This window comes from Rutidosis leptorrhynchoides, chromosome 3 (assembly GCF_046630445.1).
Source record: "Rutidosis leptorrhynchoides isolate AG116_Rl617_1_P2 chromosome 3, CSIRO_AGI_Rlap_v1, whole genome shotgun sequence".
Taxonomy (NCBI): domain Eukaryota; kingdom Viridiplantae; phylum Streptophyta; class Magnoliopsida; order Asterales; family Asteraceae; genus Rutidosis; species Rutidosis leptorrhynchoides.
The window spans coordinates 631,715,923-631,739,001 of NC_092335.1; the positions used below are offsets into that span (position 1 = coordinate 631,715,923).

At 34.1% G+C, this 23,079-nt stretch overlaps 1 non-coding gene and 1 pseudogene across 1 annotated transcript; one reads left to right on the forward strand and one right to left on the reverse strand.

The window, feature by feature from the left end:
* Window positions 1-23,079, forward strand: part of LOC139902964 (wall-associated receptor kinase-like 1) — a 254,338-nt pseudogene that overhangs the window by 14,751 nt on the left and 216,508 nt on the right.
* Window positions 6,822-6,928, reverse strand: LOC139903755 (small nucleolar RNA R71). Its single transcript, XR_011778549.1, has one exon. It is a non-coding gene; the product is annotated as a small nucleolar RNA R71 (small nucleolar RNA).

Consider the following 23,079-nt stretch of genomic DNA (forward strand, 5'->3'; position numbering starts at 1 on the left):
TAGAATTCATATATATTTATACATAGATTTATTTTAATAACAACTTCCTTATCTTGTATTTTATTTTACATATTGAGTTCTAATGATTATTTTATATTTTGTTAATCCGAGTTAATACATATACACTTTTATTTATATTTATTTATATATATATTTATATATTTATTTTCAATAATTGTTCGTGAATCGTCGGGAATAGTCAAAAGGGTAATTGCATTTATGTAAACTGTTCCAAAATTTTGAGACTCAACTTTACAGACTTTGCTTATCGTGTCGAAATTATATAAAGATTAAGTTTAAATTTGGTCGGAAATTCTCGGGTCATCACACGCATTCGGCGATCCTGTGCATTGGGGAGATCATGCTCGATCTCCCCTGGCCACTGATGTTTCTCTGTTTAATCAATTGTTAGTATAACGTTTATTGAATATAATGATTTACTTTGATTCATCGTGTTTTTATCTCTTCCGTCTTTGATCTTGCTCGTTAATGGTTGTTTTGATCCGTAACCCGGACCAAAAAATTGGTATCAGAGCCGGTACAACCGAGCTCTTGCTTAGATCGAAGGTAAAAGACGTTAAATCTGCTGAAATTCGTTTTTAGATCTCACAGTTGACTTTTGTTGACTTTTTGGGGTTTTGAAGATCTAGAACGAATTAAAGAAAAGTTTTTAAATAGAAAGGTTGGAAATCATCTCGTGAATGTTTCTTCAAAGTTTTAGAATCTAATTCGGTACATTCATCGAGATCTGAGAAGTTTTTGTTTTCAAAAAATTTGAATCTGAAATTGATTTGATTCAAGATTTTGGTTATGTTTTTGGGAAATCTGAGAATGGAGAAGTGTTAGTCGTGGTTCAATGTTATTATCTGCAAAATTTCATGAATTTTGGTGATGATTTGAGGTGTTTTTGATGAACACTGCCACCGACCACCACGAACCACTGCAGCTCCGCCACCCTGTTCATCATCTGATTTCTCACACGTCTGAGCATCTCCACGCGTATAAAAAACTTAAACGTGTAACTGACATGCTGGAGAACAATTTTCTTACGCGTTGCTGGAAAAATAACGCACTAATTTCGCGAATTTTGGGCTTAAAAAACTGATCTGGTACGCGTATGTTTTAGGAAGAAGAAGAAAAAGTCGGATGGCATATATGTAATTATTGTGAAGTTTGACTAGCTGGACCCCACTGCCACCTCATTGTTGTCCTTCTTGTCACTTTTCACAAACACGTTCTAAAAGTACATGATACATTCCTTCCTTTTAATTTCAGTGGGCCCCAACTGGTATTACTTTTATTTTGCTGAATTTTTAGGCGAACTCCACATCCTCTTATTTATTTAAATACCCAATTTACTTTGCTGAATTATTACAGCAACAATATTTATACGTAAAACCTTTCTATCTTTATTCACTGAAGTATTGATCTATAAAATTTAATGGATAACCTCCTTGTCCGTTAAATTTATTTAGTAAGTGACTACGGAAACACTTATTATGAGAAGTGTTAATGGGGTAGTCTGGAGCATACGACTATTTATGGGCCAACAACGTTTATTATTCTCCACTTCTCGATATTCCGCTTTTTAAAGGGAATATGTTTGTTCCAGTTCCTCTTGAAGAAGGAACTGAGGTTGATGTTTCGTGATCATGAGGTAACTATTTGACTTTATTTGGTAAGCTTGATGGCAATAAAGACTTATTTGAGTTATTAATTGTGGACCGGACTCCTCCATATATTTTGCCTTTACAAGATGCAAGTCAGGATGAACGTTAGTGCTACGATGTTTAATAGGATACAACTAACAGTGAGGGGGGAGATTCTACAGTTTATGATTCTGAGAGAGTCGGTTTATTTGAAGGTTTATCAAAGATGTCGATAAGGATCTCAGCTCAGTCTTAAGGGGAATCTTGCTGCATTTGTACTATGAGTAACACGTACGAGTTAAAAGAAACTACAGGATGACAATTAGCATTTCGACTTCAATGAGCGGAAACATTGATGTTCGAAGTTTGGGTTTTCACGTATTCTGGAAGACTTTTGATGGAGCTTGTGATTCACAATGGTACTATAGCAGAGATTGACTGAAGATTGCAAGAGGTGTTTACAATCATTCGCCAGCAACGTCCAAGGGGGAAATTGTTGATGCATATTTTGTATGGCCATCACTGGGCGAATAACGTCTATTCATACATTGTACACCTAGTTTATATACACACGTGAAACTGATCAGTTATAGGAGCATATGTAACTGTTGGGCTATTCATGTCGATAGGCCCATTAGGGCAACCTAAGTCTAGGTCGTCTATATATATCAGTTTATGTGTGTCTTTAGGGTTAAGAGATCAAGAGTCTAAACCCTATTTGAGAGAGCCGCATTCGGCGATCCTGTGCATAGGGGAGATCATGCTCGATCTCCCCTGGCCACTGATGTTTCTCTGTTTAATCAATTGTAAGTATAACGTTTATTGAATATAATGATTTACTTTGATTCATCGTGTTTTTATCTCTTCCGTCTTTGATTTTGCTCGTTAATGGTTGTTTTGATCCGTAACCCGGACCAACATACTCTCGTATACCACTCAGACAATGCATAAGATATTATTATGCTTGTGTGACATGTTGAAAGCTAAGCATGTTTACAAGGTGTAAATATAATTTAGAGATCTTAATGGGCGGGGGAAAACCCACGACGTGCGGGTATCTGCATTTGTGATGAGCGAATAAATACAGAAAGTTTACCTGTGAGTACTGGTCGAGTAAAATTTTATACCGTGGGCGGGTGATTGATATTTAATACTCGTGACGGGTAAAGTCTGACACGTGAATTCGTGATGCCCATTTGACAAACCCGTGAGTATACCCGTTAATCAGCATATACATATATTTAATTACACATTAATAAGCTTATGTTTTCAATGTAAATCCATAATCATTTAAAGGTTTACCCGTGGGCACAAATTAGGTTTTTTTCTAAAACAATGATTTTTGAATTACTGACAGAGATAGAAACCACCCACCTGATCATATTCAATACGCTCACGCTTTGGAGAAAACCAATTCATCCCATTAGGCAACCGAAATTAGTGAAAAACCCCCGTGGAGATTTGAACCCGGGAAGTGATTTCCTTAAAGTTCATCTCCCCAAAGATTTAAACCTGGGACACAGTCCTCAAAGTTAAGCCTCCTATGCCACTCAGCCAAAGGATTAGTAGTATAGATTAGTAAATATGTTTTTTTTCGTTGTTTTGAAAAAGCCAACCTTAGTATTATTAATCTCATAATTTAAATGTACATAATTACATATATAATGTGGTACTCGGTATACGAATGAGACTTGCATAAACAGAAGCACTATATGGTAGGAAACAAGAACATTGTTAAGTTATTTTTCTAGATTATCTCTTCATTGGAAGTACACCGCAAGATCAACACAAAAGAACTTGACGATTAAATATAATTTAGTGTTTAACATTTTCCTTGAAAAACATTATCCAATTCCATATCCGGACCTTCTAATGACTATACATCTGGATGGGTTTTGTTAGCCATGTGTTCTAGTCGGGTAGTCAGACTAGTTAATCTGTATATGATTTTAACCCGCGGGTTATAGGTATTCGCGGGTAACGGGTTATAGGTATTCGCGGGTAATGGGCACAGGCTAAAAAGTTTACCCGTTGATATGTAGACGAGCGCTAACGAGTAAAAATATATCTCAGACGGGTTTTGGATATTAAGGATTCTTGTTCGTTACTCACGGGTGCCATTACTAATATATATATATCCGTGTGTGTTGAAAATATGATTGAAGTAGCGAAATCCATGTGTCAGTATATTCCGAATTGTAGAATTTATCCATAAAAATTGACAGCCGAAAGCAACTTAAGGATACTATAGATTTTAGAAAGATATTGTAGTGTATTAAACCTCTAATTCAGTCTATGTTATATTGGTTTCATTCAGGTGTTAGCATAAGCTTGGGTGTACTTTGTCTCATTATCATTAGCTAAGTATTATACAAACTGATAAAGAAGATAAAAGAAAGGAGACAACGAAAAAAGTTTTTCAAACGCAACGGTGGGTTACTTCTAAAACAACAGGAAGAAGCTGACCCTTCTTTAGTTGACAAAACCATCCTTTTTACATCACGTGAATTGGAGAAAGCCACTGACAACTTCAATGAGAACAGAATTCTAGGTCAAGGAGGTCAAGGAATAGTGTATAAAGGAATGTTAGTAGATGGAAGGATTGTGGCAGTTAAGAAGTCAAAAGTGGTTGATGAAAGTCAATTGGAACAATTCATCAATGAAGTTGTCGTTCTTTCACAAGTCAATCATAGGAATTGATATCGCTCCATTTATATATATTTTATTTCACGATATCTACCTCACTTTGCTTGGTTTTTGACTATCTCGAAGCCTATTTAGTGTGTTATTGAGCTAATTGGTAAATTAAGGGCCAAGGAGTTGATTTGGTGTAAAATTGACCAAATCATGGGCAAAATTGGCTAAGAAAATGACAAATGCAGGAAACAGCTCCAAAAGCGCCGCTCCTGTGAAGGAGCGCCGCTCCTGAAGGCCCAAAAGCGCCGTTCCATAAGGAAAAGCGGCGCTATTATGCACGATTTGTCTCCATTTTTCTTCAGTGAGCAAAAGCGCCGTTCTAAATGTCAAAAGCGTCGCTCCTGATCAGCCAAAAGCGTCGCTCCTCAACAAAAGCGCCGTCCCTGTTCAGAGCCAAAATCGGTGTTCCAAAGTTAAAAGTGCCGCTTCTCACCAAGCCAAAAGCGCCGCTCCTGTAGTAAAAGCAGCGCTCCTGACGCTGTTTCAGCCCAGATTTTCAGCACTATAAAAGGAACGAGATTGGGTCATTTTTCATATGCATCTTTGGGGGCAGCTGCTTAAGGTCCTAATTTCACATACTAAACCCTAATTGCATCATCCATTGGTGTTTAAGGGTGGATTCAAGGGAGCTAGCTCAAGATTCATCATTGTTTAGCTTAGATCTTCATCTTCTTTACATTTTGGGGTGTAATCTTCACTTTACTTTTCATATTTAGCATTGATTACTTGTAATAACTTGAAGATGATGATGATTTACATTTCTATGCTTATTATTAGTTTAATTTTAGCTATGATTGGCTAAATCTCTTGTGTTTGCTTATCTATGAATCACTAATGCTAGTGTTTGCCCCAAATCAATTGATTATTGTTGTTTGAATGAATTACATGATCATGTGTTGTTGAGTTGGCTAAAGATCCATTACTTTGAGTTTGTTTTAGGCTTGACTTTGATTACATATGTTGTGTAGCTCTCTTAGTGATTTGAGAAGTGAATCAATATGTGCTTCAACACCTTAGGTGATCTAGACAACTAGTTTAAGAATTGCAAGTGATTGTGTTCTTGATCTAGGTTGGTTTTCAATTGGCCTCTAGTCAACATAATAATGCCGATTATCTTAAGTGATTTTGATAGTTGGAGATTTTAAGTGATTTTAACCTAAGCTCAATCTCAATGACCAAATCATGCTTAACTCGATCTTAAGATATAAAGCTTATGTGAATTCGTGAAGTATCATTTGATTTGAGGTTTAGTAGTGATGCTAAATATTTAATAGTTCGACAACTAATTAGATAGTAATATAGGCAAAACGGGGCAAGCCAAGCATAGAGAGGATTAGATAAGTGAACACGTCTTAATTAATTTGTTTTAAGTCTTAATACTTCACTACTTGTTTCTTGTTACTAGTTTAATTGATAAATTTAGGTTTGTTTAACTATGTAAGTTTTAGTTGTTAGTTGATATCAATCGGAAACACCCCCCCCCCCCCCCCCAATCAAACAAACCCTAGGACAATTAATAGTTTCAAATATCCGACTTACACCGTGTCTCTTGGGACAAACTTGATAAGAATACTTACATCAAAGTGCTATAATAACCGGGTTCTAAGTGCTCGTTAGTTATGTGTGCTTGATTGTAGTGTTTAAATCAAATATAAATTTAGAGGGTAAAAGATCTATATCGCACGAACGCATCACACTTTTTTGGCGCCGCTTCCGGGGATGCGGTTAGCTTAGTTGGTTATTTGATTTAAACTTTTAATTGTTCGATCCTTTCGTAGGGGTTCACCCTTACGGAAGTTGCTTTTCGCATTTTATATTATTATTTTCGTTTAGAAAACTGCTTGTGTTTGTGTTGTGATTGAAGGATAGGAACCTTTGGTGTATGAAAACAAGGTCTCACAAGGATCAAGAATTCACACAACCATTTTTCGATCCGAAAAGACACGTGCACGGGGTTTATAATCGTAGAGAAGAAAGGGTATTAAGAAAGAATTTTGAATCTTTGCCATTTTGTTTAGAAGAGATGGATCCAAACAGTAATCTGATTCACGATGAAGAGGGCAATCCTTATGGTCCTCCGGTTAATCAAGAATTATTGAATGATCCAAACGACACGCCAATGTGGAACGCTAGATTGGTTGCACCAACAATGATAGCACCGGCTATTACAAAACCACCGATTGAAGCGGATAATTGGAAGATCGAGGGTAACTGATTCACGTTGATCAAGGATACATACTTTCATGGGTTGATAGATGAAAATCCGTTCGAACATATTCAACACTTTAATGATCTTTGTGATATTTATAAAACCAAAAACGTCACCGATGACGCTTTTAAGGTAAGGTATTCCCCTTCACACTTCAAGGAGACGCAAAAGCTTGGATGCGAAGTTTACCATCCGATTCCATAAGGTCTTTTCAAGAATTAACAAACGAGTTTATCAATCATTTCTTTTCACCTTCAAAAGTAGAGCGGCTTAGAATGGAGATTAATGGGTTCACACAACGGGGTGATGAGAGTTTGTATGATGCATGGGTACAATTCAAGAAGCTACTAAGAGCTTGCCCACCGCATGGTTTGACGAAGAAGGAGTATATCAACACATTCTATCGAGGTTGTAATATGTTAACGATGTGATATCTTGATTCTTCAACCGGTTGGGTATTTATGTACAAATCACCAAATGCGGCCAAAATTATGCTAGAATATATCTTGGTCAACACATATGAATGGGCACCTTCACCGCGAGATTTAGCAAGGACGAATGTAGCACAAGTCGAGAGTGAAAATGGGCAAGTGATGCTTGCAAGCTTGAACAATCAATTTCAAACATTTGGGAAAGAATTGAAGAAGATTCAACAAACGGTAGTTGTAATGCAAATAGGTTGTCAACGATGCGAGGGTCCACATCTCATAAAGAATTGTCCTCAAATTACTCAATGCAATCATGTTGATCTAGACGATATTCCCATGGATTCGGATGCTCATGTGAACTACGTGAGTAATCAAAACTACCAACGGGGAGGAACATCTAACCAAAGCTACTACAAATCTAATCAAAAACAAGTATCATTCACCAACCAACCCAATACACCACCCGAATTCACAAACCAAAACCGAAATCAAGGTTACAACAACTATAACCAAAACCGAAACAACCACTTCCAATACCAAAACCACCAACCTTACAACAACCAACCTTACAAAAATTAAGCAAATTCAAATTATCAAAACAACCAAGGTTATAGTCAATCACAAAATAACCAAGGTTACAATCAACAACCTCAACAAAACAACAAACAATCCCAACCTTCGAAGAGCATAGAAGAAATCATGCAAAACTACATCAAGAAGGTAGAATCAACTGAAGCTTTTCTAATGATGGAGAATGAACTCTTGAAGCAACAACTCCGAATTCAACAAGCCTCATTCCAAAACCTTAAGAGCACCGTTGGAAGAATTTCAAATCAAGTTTCCAAAAGACTACAAGGAACTTTGCCTTCCAACACACAAATCAACCCCAACAACAATTACAACAAGAACCAAAACCAACAAAATCAAAACAACACAAGAACTATCCCTATTGAAAATGTCAACCAAACTGAGTTTGTTAATGCCATTTCAACAAGAAGCGGTTTAACTTATGAAGAACCACAAATCCAAACATCCCCGACCCAAACACCAAACCCTACTACAATTACTTCACAAATCGTTGAGAATGAATCAAGTATTAATGGGGATTCGCAAGAAGCAAGGGTTGAAAAGGATGCACCATGAAGGGTTAAGGGTAAAAAGAATGAAGAAGCACATTTGAGGAAGTACACGAAAATGATTCCATATCCGCAAGCTTTGAGGAAGGAAAAATTTGAATCGCAACGAAAGGACTTCATGGAAATGATGAAGCAAGTTCATGTCAACATGCCGCTCATCCAAGTGCTTAAGGGCATGCCTAATTATGGGAAGTTCATTAAAAATCTTTTATCTTCAAAAGGCAAATATGAGGAGGTGTCGGCCACATTTCTCGTAGAGGAATGTTCGGCCATCTTGCAAAAGCAAAAGATGCCTCCCAAATTGGGTGATTCGGGTCGTTTTATAATCCCATGTAATATGGGCGGGTCGGAATTGTATGATGCACTTGTCGACTTAGGGGCTAGTGTAAATCTTATGCCCTATTCAATTTATAAAAAGTTAAATCTTGGGGAACTAAAACCGACCCGGATGGTTTTAAAAATGGGAAACCAAACGTTTGATACACCAATCGGCATAGCCAAAGACCTTATGGTTAAAGTTGGTAAATTGACCTTTTCGGCCGATTTCGTGATCCTCGAAATGCTCGAGGATGAACATGTCCCAATAATTTTGGAACGACCTTTTCTAAACACCGCCGATACAATTAATTTTGTGCAATAAAACAAACTAAGTATCGGGGTGAAAGATGAAAGACTTGATTTCTATGTGCGTGAAGTTGATAAAAAGACAACATTTGTCAAATATTGAGTCTTTTAGTCAAATCGAGGTCATGAATTCGTGTGAAGAAAATGGTTTTAAAGCTTTATTGGCGGTTGACACTTCGGATGTTGACCAATTTGATAAAAATGAGGATTTTGACGTTGATAAAGAGTTTGAAATGTTTATGAAATCTTGCGATGAAAACGGTTTTGAAAACGCTTGTGAAAGTATTATTGATGGGAAACTTTGTGAAAATGCTTTAAGTAACATAACCATGGTCAAGATAGTAAATTTGGACCTAAATGTTGGGGGGTTGTTGTTGGGAAAAAGGCATTGTTGAACTCAATTGTGGAGAATGTTGTTGAGAAGGTGGTCAAACCCACCCAAGCTCGTAAAAAGGATGAACAATTTGGTTTTGACAAAGTTAAAAAGAAGTCATTGCAAAAACCGGTTTTAAAAGAAAAAGTCAAGGTCGATAATCACTATGTGAAACACCAAAGGTTCAAACCAGGTGACAAGGTCTTGTTATTTAATCTTGATTTCAAAAGTCACTCGGTCGGTCTAGGTCAAGATAGCATGGGCCGTTTGTTGTTAAATGCATACTTGAAAAAGTATTTGTTGAGTTAATTGGAAAGGGCAACACATTTAAAGTTTACGGGGATCGTTTGAAACTCTTTAACGATGAAGTCAAGCCAATCGGGCTTGATAACATCGTTTTTAAACCACCATGACCACCCTTGTGCTTAAACGGGTCAAGTGACAGACCCGTGATCAAAATAATCACGTTTGTGTATAATTGTGCATTTAGGATTGCATTTCATTTAGACTTGTATGATATTATGTTTTTTTTATAGTTTGCATTTGCATATAGTTGCATTTCATGCATTTGGGTAAATTCGGAAAACGTCAAAAATAGCATTTGAATGAGTTGAAATGAATTTTGAAACTGCAAAACTGCTTCAGGTACAAAAGCGGCGCTTTTGTCCTAGGAGCGGCGCTTTTGGCTTCCTAAGAGCGGCGCTTTTACTTCAATAGCGACGCTTTATCCTGTGATTTTGGACCAAAAATGGATAGTGGTCAAGAGCGATGCTTTTGTTTACAAAGGTGGCACTTTTGTTCTTCAGGAACGGCGCTCCTGGACATGGGTACTTAAATTTTCTACAAGACCCAAACACTTCAAGATTGTGAAGCTTTTGCTATGGAATTAAATGTAAAGGGAGCACCTTGCCCCATCAATGCTTGAATACGTTATATTTGATTTGTGCTAATATCACGAAGCCATCTTTTTGTCTGTTGTTTGCTGAATTGTTTTCAGGGAAGTGAAAAAGGAAAAGGCCTTGCAAAGTCAACCAATGTTCATGAATGGTTGCAAGTAAATTTATGTGATGCTAATGTTAATCATGATTTGTGAACAATCTATCTTTTGAATTGGCATGTAACTTAACTAAATTTGATGCTTGTGTGTGTGAAACTTTAAATGGTCGATTCGGTGTGGGGTAGTAGACTCATATTGCTACTCTCACACATGAACATAAGATTGTAATAATTTGACATGGGCGTGTGTTAGATATTCTTGTGGTTTTTTGTATGTTCTTGCTTGTTGCGGTCCTTAGTGGCAGGATACACCTTATTATTGATTGATCCAAGCCTGGCATTAAGTTCAGGCGTCAAGCTCATCGACTTGCATTCCTTTGGTGATTTAGCATCTCGAATGGTAACAACAAAGATCGTTCGATCTTCGCCAGTTTTTATTTTCTTCCCTCTCTTCTTCTCTATTTCAAAATGTCCCTCATTTTCACTTATTCTATCGTTTTAATGCAATGAGGGCATTGCATACGTTAAATGTAGGGGGGAGAGTTAAAATTTCGGGCCATTTTTTAAACTTTTTCGGGGTAAACTAGTCACATATACTCTCTAAAGAATAAAACTTGCATTGTCGAACAATTTTTGGAACAAGTTTTTAACCATTACACTAATTCATATCATAAAAACTAAAATGGTTGAAACTTGTAAAATTTTCAAACTTTTTGGGAAAATTTAAGTCTTTTCCTTGATTTTCAAATCCTAAGGAAGTAAAGTCTTCCTTTTGCCTCATTCTTGTGATTCACCAAGTGAAAGTAAAGTCTTTCACTTTTCTTATGATTTTGCGCGAAAATGATAAAATTTTGAGAAAAATCAAATTTATGCTTGAAAGTTAAAGTCTTTCATGCATGTGCACCAAAACCAAGTGTTTAAAGCTTTATGCTTTAACACTTCAGGATGAATGAAGTCCATCCATTGTAGGGAGTCAAGTCTCCTGAATTTCGCTCTACTTGGTGTAGGAGACTTCCTAATCTACACCATTTCATATTGACATTGATTGTCTCATCATTTCACGATGTATCAACCGATGTATCATACCGTGGGAAGAGGAGCCTTGAGCTTCACAAAGTGCTATCCTTTTTAGGAGCAATGGCTTCGTGCTAGTGTTGCTAGAAAATACAACCCATAGCCAAAAGCTATGGCACCCTTGCGCTTGCAATTAACGGAAAGGTAGTAACTACTTCCTACCTTTTCTAAAAATAAGCATAAAATCTTGTTATGTGGGAAGTAGATAAGCATAATCTCATGTTGGAAGTAAAATCTTCCAAACTTGAAAGTAAAGTCTTCCAAGTTATGTTTGTTCCAAACTTGGGAGTAAAGTCTCCCAAGTCAAGCTCGATTATTTGAAAGGAAGTTAAAATCTTCCTAGTGCTTCAAAAATTTGGAATTGGCGAACTCTCTTATTTAGCCACGTGGGGCCCTAATTACACGAACCTCCATTAATGCTTTCGCCTTACTATGAGAGAAACCATAGAGTTGTGATAGAAAGCTTTATGAGTGTCAGTTACCCCGTACCTGGGTAACCAAATAAAGGTGGGGTATCCAGTCCCTTACCTTTGGCACACCCACCTTAACCCTGTAGTGACCCGAACTTTTCCATGTTTATATATATATTAAATGAAATTGTTATTTACATGATTAAGTGTTTCCAACATATTAAGCAATCAAACTTGTTAAGACTTGATTAATTGAAATAGGTTTCATATAGACAATTGACCACCCAAGTTGACCGGTGATTCACGAACGTTAAAACTTGTAAAAACTATACGATGACATATATATAGTTATATATATAGTTAACATGATTTTATTATAAGTATGTATCTCATTAGGTATTTTAACAATGAGTTATATACATAAAAATGAGACTATTAATTTAAGAAACTCGAAAACGATATATATAACGATTATCGTTATAACAACGTCTTACTAGGTACATATGAATCATATTAAGATATTGATACACTTGGTTAATTATGTTAAATGATAAGTAAATATATTATTAAGTGTATTAACAATGAAATACATATGTAAAAATAAGACTACTAACTTAATGATTTCGAAACGAGACATATATGTAACGATTATCGTTGTAACGACATTTAACTGTATATATATCATACTAAGATATATTATATATCATAATATCATGATAATATAACAATTTAACATCTCATTTGTTATAATAAACAATGGGTTAACAACATTCAACAAGATCGTTAACCTAAAGGTTTCAAAACAACATTTACATGTAACGACTAACGATGACTTAACGACTCAGTTAAAATGTATATACATGTAGTGTTTTAATATGTATTAATACACTTTTGAAAGACTTTAAGACACTTATCAAAATACTTCTACTTAACAAAAATGCTTACAATTACATCCTCGTTCAGTTTCATCAACAATTCTACTCGTATGCACCCGTATTCGTACTCGTACAATACACAGCTTTTAGATGTATGTACTATTGGTATATACACTCCAATGATCAGCTCTTAGCAGCCCATGTGAGTCACCTAACACATGTGGGAACCATCATTTGGCAACTAGCATGAAATATCTCATAAAATTACAAAAATATGAGTAATCATTCATGACTTATTTACATGAAAACAAAATTACATATCCTTTATATCTAATCCATACACCAACGACCAAAAACACCTACAAACACTTTCATTCTTCAATTTTCTTCATCTAATTGATCTCTCTCAAGTTCTATCTTCATGTTCTAAGTGTTCTTCATAAATTTCAAAAGTTCTAGTTTCATAAAATCAAGAATACTTCCAAGATTGCAAGTTTACTTCCAAGTTTTCTAAATCTATTTCAAGTAATCATCCAAGATCAAGTAACCTTTGTTACTTACAGTAGGTTATCTTTATAATACAAGGTAATAATCATATTCAAACTTTAATTCAATTTCTATAACTATAACAATCTTATTTCGAGTGGAAATCTTACTTGAAATTGTTTTCGTGTCATGATTCTGCTTCAAGAACTTTCAAGCCATCCAAGGATCCTTTGAAGCTAGATCTATTTTTCTCATTTCCAGTAGGTTTATCTAAGGAACTTGAGGTAGTAATGATGTTCATAACATCATTCGATTCATACATATAAAGCTATCTTATTCGAAGGTTTAAACTTGTAATCAATAGAACATAGTTTAGTTAATTCTAAACTTGTTCGCAAATAAAAGTTAATCCTTCTAACTTGACTTTTAAAATCAACTAAACACATGTTCTATATCTATATGATATGCTAACTTAATGATTTAAAACCTGGAAACACGAAAAACACCGTAAAATCGGATTTACGCCGTCGTAGTAACACCGCGGGCTGTTTTGGGTTAGTTAATTAAAAACTATGATAAAATTTGATTTAAAAGTTGTTATTCTGGGAAAATGATTTTTATTATGAACATGAAACTATATCCAAAAATTATGGTTAAAATCAAAGTGGAAGTATGTTTTCTAAAATGGTCATCTAGACGTCGTTCTTTCGACTGAAATGACTACCTTTACAAAAATGACTTGTAACTTATTTTTTCGACTATAAACCTATACTTTTTCTGTTTAGATTCAAAAAATATAGTTCAATATGAAACCATAGCAATTTGATTCACTCAAAACGGATTTAAAATGAAGAAGTTATGGGTAAAACAAGATTGGATAATTTTTCTCATTTTAGCTACGTGAAAATTGGTAACAAATCTATTCCAACCATAACTTAATCAACTTGTATTGTGTATGATGTAATCTTGAGATACCATAGACACGTATACAATGTTTCGACCTATCATGTCGACACATCTTTATATATTTCGGAACAACCATAGACACTCTATATGTGAATGTTGGAGTTAGCTATACAGGGTTGAGGTTGATTCCAAAATATATATAGTTTGAATTGTGATCAATACTGAGATACGTATACACTGGGTCGTGGATTGATTCAAGATAATATTTATCGATTTATTTCTGCACATCTAACTGTGGACAACTAGTTGTAGGTTACTAACGAGGACATCTGACTTAATAAACTTAAAACATCAAAATATATTAAAAGTGTTGTAAATATATTTTGAACATACTTTGATATATATGTATATATTGTTATAGGTTCGTGAATCAACCAGTGGCCAAGTCTTACTTCCCGACGAAGTAAAAATCTGTGAAAGTGAGTTATAGTCCCACTTTTAAAATCTAATATTTTTGGGATGAGAATACATGCAGGTTTTATAAATGATTTACAAAATAGACACATGTACGTGAAACTACATTCTATGGTTGAATTATCGAAATCGAATATGCCCCTTTTTATTAAGTCTGGTAATCTAAGAATTAGGGAACAGACACCCTAATTGACGCGAATCCTAAAGATAGATCTATTGGGCCTAACAAACCCCATCCAAAGTACCGGATGCTTTAGTACTTCGAAATTTATATCATATTCGAAGGGTGTCCCGGAATGATGGGGATATTCTTATATATGCATCTTGTTAATGTCGGTTACCAGGTGTTCACCATATGAATGATTTTTATCTCTATGTATGGGATGTGTATTGAAATATGAAATCTTGTGGTCTATTGTTACGATTTGATATATATAGGTTAAACCTATAACTCACCAACATTTTTGTTGACGTTTAAAGCATGTTTATTCTCAGGTGAATACTAAGAGCTTCCGCTGTTGCATACTAAAATAAGGACAAGATTTGGAGTCCATGTTTGTATGATATTGTGTAAAAACTGCATTCAAGAAACTGATTTCGATGTAACATATTTGTATTGTAAACCATTATGTAATGGTCGTGTGTAAACATGATATTTTAGATTATCATTATTTGATAATCTACGTAAAGCTTTTTAAACATTTATTTATGAAATAAAGGTTATGGTTTGTTTTAAAAATGAATGCAGTCTTTGAAAAATGTCTCATATAGAGGTCAAAACCTCGCAACGAAATCAATTAATATGGAACGTTTTTAATCAATAAGAACGGGACATTTCAGTTGGTATCCGAGCGTTGGTCTTAGAGAACCAGAAAATTTGCATTAGTGTGTCTTATCGAGTTTGTTAGGATGCATTAGTGAGTCTGGACTTCGACCGTGTTTTCTTTAAAAATGATTGCTTAACATTTTTATTGGAAACTATATATTATTAATATGTATATATTATGTGATATATTAATCTCTTAACATGTTTGATATTGTGTGATAGATGTCTACCTCTAGCACAAATCCCATTGACTCACCTAATAATAACGAAGAGTCGAATATATATTAGACTGATTCACAAGTTCTCGAAGAAGAACCGGAAGAAGAATCAGAACCGGAAGAAGAATCAGAACCGGAAGAGGAGGAACCGGAGGAGGAAATAGAACCGGTGGGGGAAATAATAAAACGGTTAAGTAAAAGAAAATCCTTAACCAACCGACCAAGGTTAATTATGGTCAATGGTGTTTCCGCCAAGGAAGCAAAATATTAGGAGGATTACCAATTCTCCGATGAATCGGATTCCGACGAGAATTCCGATGATGTTATAGAAATTACCCCAACTGAATTTAAAAAGGCAAAAGAAAATAATAAGGGAAAGGGCATAAAAATAGAGAAATCTAATTCCAACCCCGATGAACTTTATATGTATCGTCAACCCCCGAAGCCCTTAAGTTGTAACAATGATCCGGGAACCTCTAAACCACCAGGTTTTTCTAAACCGTTGTGGAAAACGACAGCTCGTATTAGGGGAACATCATATATCCCTAGAAACTTGGCAAAACGAACCAAAACCGAAGAAGAAGAAACGAGCGAGTCGGAATAAGATAGTTGTATTCGTGTGGTGTAATATATGTAATATAGTGTGCTTATGCTTTATGATATATGTAAAAATTGCTTGTATTAATAAGTATTTTTTTTTATGAATCTAACTCTTGTCTATTTTACAGTATAAAAACACAAAATGGATAGACAACCCAATATTTTAAGAGACCTACCCAGAGACATGATTGATGAAATCTTGTCTAGAGTCGGTCAGAATTCTTCGGCACAACTATTTACGGCGAAATCAGTTTGTAAGACATTCGAAGAACGTTCCAAGAATGTCTTGGTTTATAAGAGACTTTCGTTTGAAAGATGAGGGATATCACATTAGGAAACCCATAAGTTACGATGTGTTTACTTTGACGCATATATTGCGGGGAACCCAAATGCTATTTTACGCAACGGGTTAAGAAATTATTTTGACTCAATGTATCCGAATATAGGACTTCATGATTTAGAAAAAGCGGCTAACATGCAACATAAAGAAGCATGCTATGCTTACGGGTTAGTAATGTTCGCTTCTCACCAAAGTGAGAAAAAGAACATCGGGCTACAACTATTAAACAAAACGTTCCCACAAGTGACGGAGTCGGTAATTGGGGTAAGAAATGAGGTTTTTAGGTTATTACGAGACTGTTGGTCATTACGTAACCCTCGTCCCTTTGATGACGTTACAACACGCTGTCTTATCAACGGCCATAACGGTTATGTTCCACAAGACCAAGGATGGGAAGTAGTCCTAGTAAAACCAGAATGCATGACTTGTTTCTGGACGTATGAATTACGTGTCTTTATTGCTTTTGCTGAACGACTTGTGTACTAGCTAGAATTATCTTCACAACTATCTTGTATCAAAGTTATTGTGTGCTATATTTCATGCTTTATGTAAAATAAGCGGTATTGTAAGTTTGTAAAATATTGTATAAAAGTTTGAACGCGAAATATTATTATAATCAGTTTTTCATATAGAATTGTAGTAGTTGAATTGTATATTAGCTACTAAGTATGAACTTAACGGGTAGGTACTACCCGAATTTAAACTTATAAAACGCTAATATGAAGAAAAAGCTTTTATAAATGAGTTCATATTATGCTATGAAATACTATTAACTACTCTTAATATTCTGTATGATTAACTTGTTCCATTTGACTATTTTGAAGGAAATAGCACCAACTACTCGACACACCGTGAATATGAATGAAGAGGAATTCCATACTTTTCTAGCTTCAAACATAGCCGCAGTACAGGCTGCGCTACATACCAACAATAACCTTAGATCTAGCAGTACAGGAAATCGTGTAGGATGCACCTACAAAGAATTTACTGCCTGCAAACCTTTAAAATTTGATGGAACCGAAAGACCGATCGGATTGAAACGGTGGACCGAGAAGGTCGAATCGGTGTTTGCCATAAGTAAGTGTACTGAAGAGGACAAAGTGAAGTACGCTACACATACCTTCACAGGTTCTGCGTTAACATGGTGGAATACCTATCTAGTGCAAGTGGGACAAGATGATGCGTACGCACTACCGTGGTCAGCATTCAAATACTTGATGAACGAGAAGTACCGTCCCAGAACCGAGGTCAATAAGCTCAAGACAGAACTTAGAGGGTTACGAACCCAAGGATTTGATATTACCACGTACGAAAGACGATTCACAGAATTGTGCCTATTGTGTCCGGGAGCGTTCGAAGATGAGGAAGAGAAGATCGACGCGTTTGTGAAAGGATTACCGGAAAGAATCCAAGAAGATATAAGTTCACATGAGCCCGCCTCCTGTAGTGACCCGAAATTTTCCATGTTTATATATATTAATTGAGATTGATATTTACATGATTAAATGTTTCCAACATGTTAAGCAATCAAACTTGTTAAGACTTGATTAATTGAAATATGTTTCATATAGACAATTGACCACCCAAGTTGACCGGTGATTCACGAACGTTAAAACTTGTAAAAATTATATGATGACATATATATGGATATATATATAGTTAACATGATACTATGATAAGTAAACATATCATTAAGTATATTAACAATGAACTACATATGTAAAAACAAGACTACTAACTTAATGATTTTTAAACGAGACATATATGTAACGATTATCGTTGTAAAGACATTTAATGTATATATATCATATTAAGAGATATTCATACATGATAATATCATGATAAAATAATAATTTAAAATCTCATTTGATATTATAAACATTGGGTTAACAACATTTAACAAGATCGTTAACCTAAAGGTTTCAAAACAACACTTACATGTAACGACTAACGATGACTTAACGACTCAGTTAAAATTTATATACATGTAGTGTTTTAATATGTATTTATACACTTTTGAAAGACTTCAATACACTTATCAAAATACTTCTACTTAACAAAAATACTTACAATTACATCCTCGTTCAGTTTCATCAACAATTCTACCCGTATGCACCCGTATTCGTACTCGTACAATACACAGCTTTTAGATGTATGTACTATTGGTATATACACTCCAATGATCAGATTTTAGCAGCCCATGTGAGTCACCTAACACATGTGGGAACCATCATTTGGCAACTAGCATAAAATATCTCATAAAATTATAAAAATATGAGTAATCATTCATGACTTATTTACATGAAAACAAAATTACATATCCTTTATATCTAATCCATACACCAACGACCAAAAACACCTACAAACACTTTCATTCTTCAATTTTCTTCATCTAATTGATCTCTCTCAAGTTCTATCTTCAAGTTATAAGTGTTCTTCATATATTCTACAAGTTCTAGTTACATAAAATCAAGAATACTTTCAAGTTTGCTAGCTCACTTCCAATCTTTTAAGGTGATCATCCAACCTCAAGAAATCTTTGTTTCTTTCAGTAGGTTATCATTCTAATACAAGGTAATAATCATATTCAAACTTTGGTTCAATTTCTATAACTATAACAATCTTATTTCAAGTGATGATCTTACTTGAACTTGTTTTCGTGTCATGATTCTGCTTCAAGAACTTCGAGCCATCCAAGGATCCGTTGAAGCTAGATCCATTTTTATATTTTCCAGTAGGTTTATCCAAGGAACTTGAGGTAGTAATGATGTTCATAACATCATTCGATTCATACATATAAAGCTATCTTATTCGAAGGTTTAAACTTGTAATCACTAGAACATAGTTTAGTTAATTCTAAACTTGTTCGCAAATAAAAGTTAATCCTTCTTACTTGACTTTTAAAATCAACTAAACACATGTTCTATATCTATATGATATGCTAACTTAATGATTTAAAACCTGGAAACACGAAAAACACCGTAAAATCGGATTTACGCCGTCGTAGTAACACCGCGGGCTGTTTTGGGTTAGTTAATTAAAAACTATGATAAAATTTGATTTAAAAGTTGTTATTCTGGGAAAATGATTTTTATTATGAACATGAAACTATATCCAAAAATTATGGTTAAAATCAAAGTGGAAGTATGTTTTCTAAAATGGTCATCTAGACGTCGTTCTTTCGACTGAAATGACTACCTTTACAAAAATGACTTGTAACTTATTTTTTCGACTATAAACCTATACTTTTTATGTTTAGATTCATAAAATAGAGTTCAATATGAAACCATAGCAATTTGATTCACTCAAAACGGATTTAAAATGAAGAAGTTATGGGTAAAACAAGATTGGATAATTTTTCTCATTTTAGCTACGTGAAAATTGGTAACAAATCTATTCCAACCATAACTTAATCAACTTGTATTGTATATTATGTAATCTTGAGATACCATAGACACGTATAAAATGTTTCGACCTATCATGTCGACACATCTTTATATATTTCGGAACAACCATAGACACTCTATATGTGAATGTTGGAGTTAGCTATACAGGGTTGAGGTTGATTCCAAAATATATATAGTTTGAGTTGTGATCAATACTGAGATACGTATACACTGGGTCATGGATTGATTCAAGATAATATTTATCGATTTATTTGTGTACATCTAACTGTGGACAACTAGTTGTAGGTTACTAACGAGGACAGCTGACTTAATAAACTTAAAACATCAAAATATATTAAAAGTGTTGTAAATATATTTTGAACATACTTTGATATATATGTATATATTGTTATAGGTTAGTGAATCAACCAGTGGCCAAGTCTTACTTCCCGACGAAGTAAAAATCTGTGAAAGTGAGTTATAGTCCCACTTTTAAAATCTAATATTTTTGGAATGAGAATACATGCAGGTTTTATAAATGATTTATAAAATAGACACAAGTACGTGAAACTACATTCTATGGTTGAATTATCAAAATCGAATATGCCCCTTTTTATTAAGTCTGGTAATCTAAGAATTAGGGAACAGACACCCTAATTGACGCGAATCCTAAAGATAGATCTATTGGGCCTAACAAACCCCATCCAAAGTACCGGATGCTTTAGTACTTCGAAATTTATATCATATCTGAAGGGTGTCCCGGAATGATGGGGATATTCTTATATATGCATCGTGTTAATGTCGGTTACCAGGTGTTCACCATATGAATGATTTTTATCTCTATGTATGGGATGTGTATTGAAATATGAAATCTTGTGGTCTATTGTTACGATTTGATATATATAGGTTAAACCTATAACTCACCAACATTTTTGTTGACGTTTAAAGCATGTTTATTCTCAGGTGAATACTAAGAGCTTCTGCTGTTGCATACTAAAATAAGGACAAGATTTGGAGTCCATGTTTGTATGATATTGTGTAAAAACTGCATTCAAGAAACTGATTTCGATGTAACATATTTGTATTGTAAACCATTATGTAATGGTCGTGTGTAAACAGAATATTTTAGATTATCATTATTTGATAATCTACGTAAAGCTTTTTAAACCTTTATTTATGAAATAAAGGTTATGGTTTGTTTTAAAAATGAATGCAGTCTTTGAAAAATGTCTCATATAGAGGTCAAAACCTCGCAACGAAATCAATTAATATGGAACGTTTTTAATCAATAAGAATGGGACATTTCAAACCCTATACTTGGAATTGACGATTATCAATTGGAATTGACGACATATATTTGGAATTCACGATCATTCTTGGAATTGACGAAAAATAGGTGTTTTGGGGGCATGGAGGTGGAAGAGGGATTGTAGTGACCCGAACTTTTCCATGTTTATATATATTAAATGAAATTGTTATTTACATGATTAAGTGTTTCCAACATGTTAAGCAATCAAACTTGTTAAGACTTGATTAATTTAAATAGGTTTCATATAGACAATTGACCACCCAAGTTGACCGGTGATTGACGAACGTTAAAACTTGTAAAAACTATATGATGACATATATATGATTATATATATAGTTAACATGATATTATGATAAGTAAGTATCTCATTAGGTATTTTAACAATGAGTTATATACATAAAATTGAGTTTATTGAATTAAGAAACTCAAAACGATATATATAACGATTATTGTTATAACAACGTCTTACTAAATACATATGAATCATATTAAGATATTGATACACTATGTTTAATCATGATAAATGATAAGTAAACATGTCATTAAGTGTATTAACAATGAACTACATATGTAAAAAAAACAAGACTACTAACTTAATGATTTCGAAACGAGACATATATGTAACGATTATCGTTGTAACAACATTTAACTGTATATATATCATACTAAGCTATATTAATATATCATAATATCATGATAATGTAATAATTTAACATCTCTTTAGATATAATAAACAATGGGTTAACAACATTTAACAAGATTGTTAACCTAAAGGTTTCAAAACAACATCAACACCAGTATCCCCAACAACCCAAGTTTCAACATCACACGTTTCCATATCACAATCAATACCTCGAACTTAATCATCGTTTTACATATCGTTCTATATCATTTATCTTCGTTCTATCTTCGTTCTATCTATCGTTCTATTTACTTTATCTTCGTTCTACATCATTATCTTCGTTCCTTATGGCAATTATGTAATCTCTAATGTTTTAGAGATTATGTACTCTAGTTCTAGCCATAAATCAGATGAGTTTAATATCATATTAACTCATTAAATCTATATTACATCTGAAGAAAATATATATTATATATATTTTCATAAAGATTGTAATTAAAAATTCTTTTGTACAAACTGTTAATGGTGAAAATATTTTAACGGGTAGGTAATACCCGAGGAATATTTAGATTTCACATTAATAAGTTACACTGTACATTCTTCGAATATGATTCAACAGTCATTTACTATCCTACTTACGCTCACAGGTATATGTATCCGTTCACTGCAGAATAACCATTTTCATTCAATTTCATATTTGGATTTTGACATATCAGAATCCAACAAGTGGCAAAATGAAGAAAACATTGGACAAAATAAAATTGGTTAGAAACAAACAAATTAACTATAAGAAATTTTGTTAAAAATCCACGATAACTGTTCCTAGCTAACTGATTACATTTTATTTATCGCAATTTATTTATCATAATTTATTTATCGCATTTTATTTATCGCAATTTTAATTCTCATAATTTTATTTATCGTCATTTAATTTCTGTTATTTATTTTACGCACTTTAAATATCGGGACACGTATACAAGCTTTTGACATATCATATCGACGCATCTATATATTTTATTTGGAATCACCATAGACACTCTATATGCAGTAATGATAGAGTTAGCTATACAGGGTTGAGGTTGATTCTCAAATAATATATATACTTTGAGTTGTGATCGAGTCTGAGACATGTACACGAGTCACGATACGTATTAATCAATTCGAATATTATATATTAAACTATATATGAATTATTGGACTGTTAACTCTGGACTATCGACCGTGGACTACCAACATTGGACAATTAAAATGAATTAAAATATTGATTATAACATATGAAACTAAACAATTCTTCAAGTTTGCCACTTGATTTCATCTTGATTTCATTTGTATCTTAACAATTACACTCTGTGTTCAAACCTTTCACGATTCTTGAAAACACCCCAAACGAAAGGATGAATCAACCGCACTTCATCCACGCAAGGAAAGATTTATGCATATA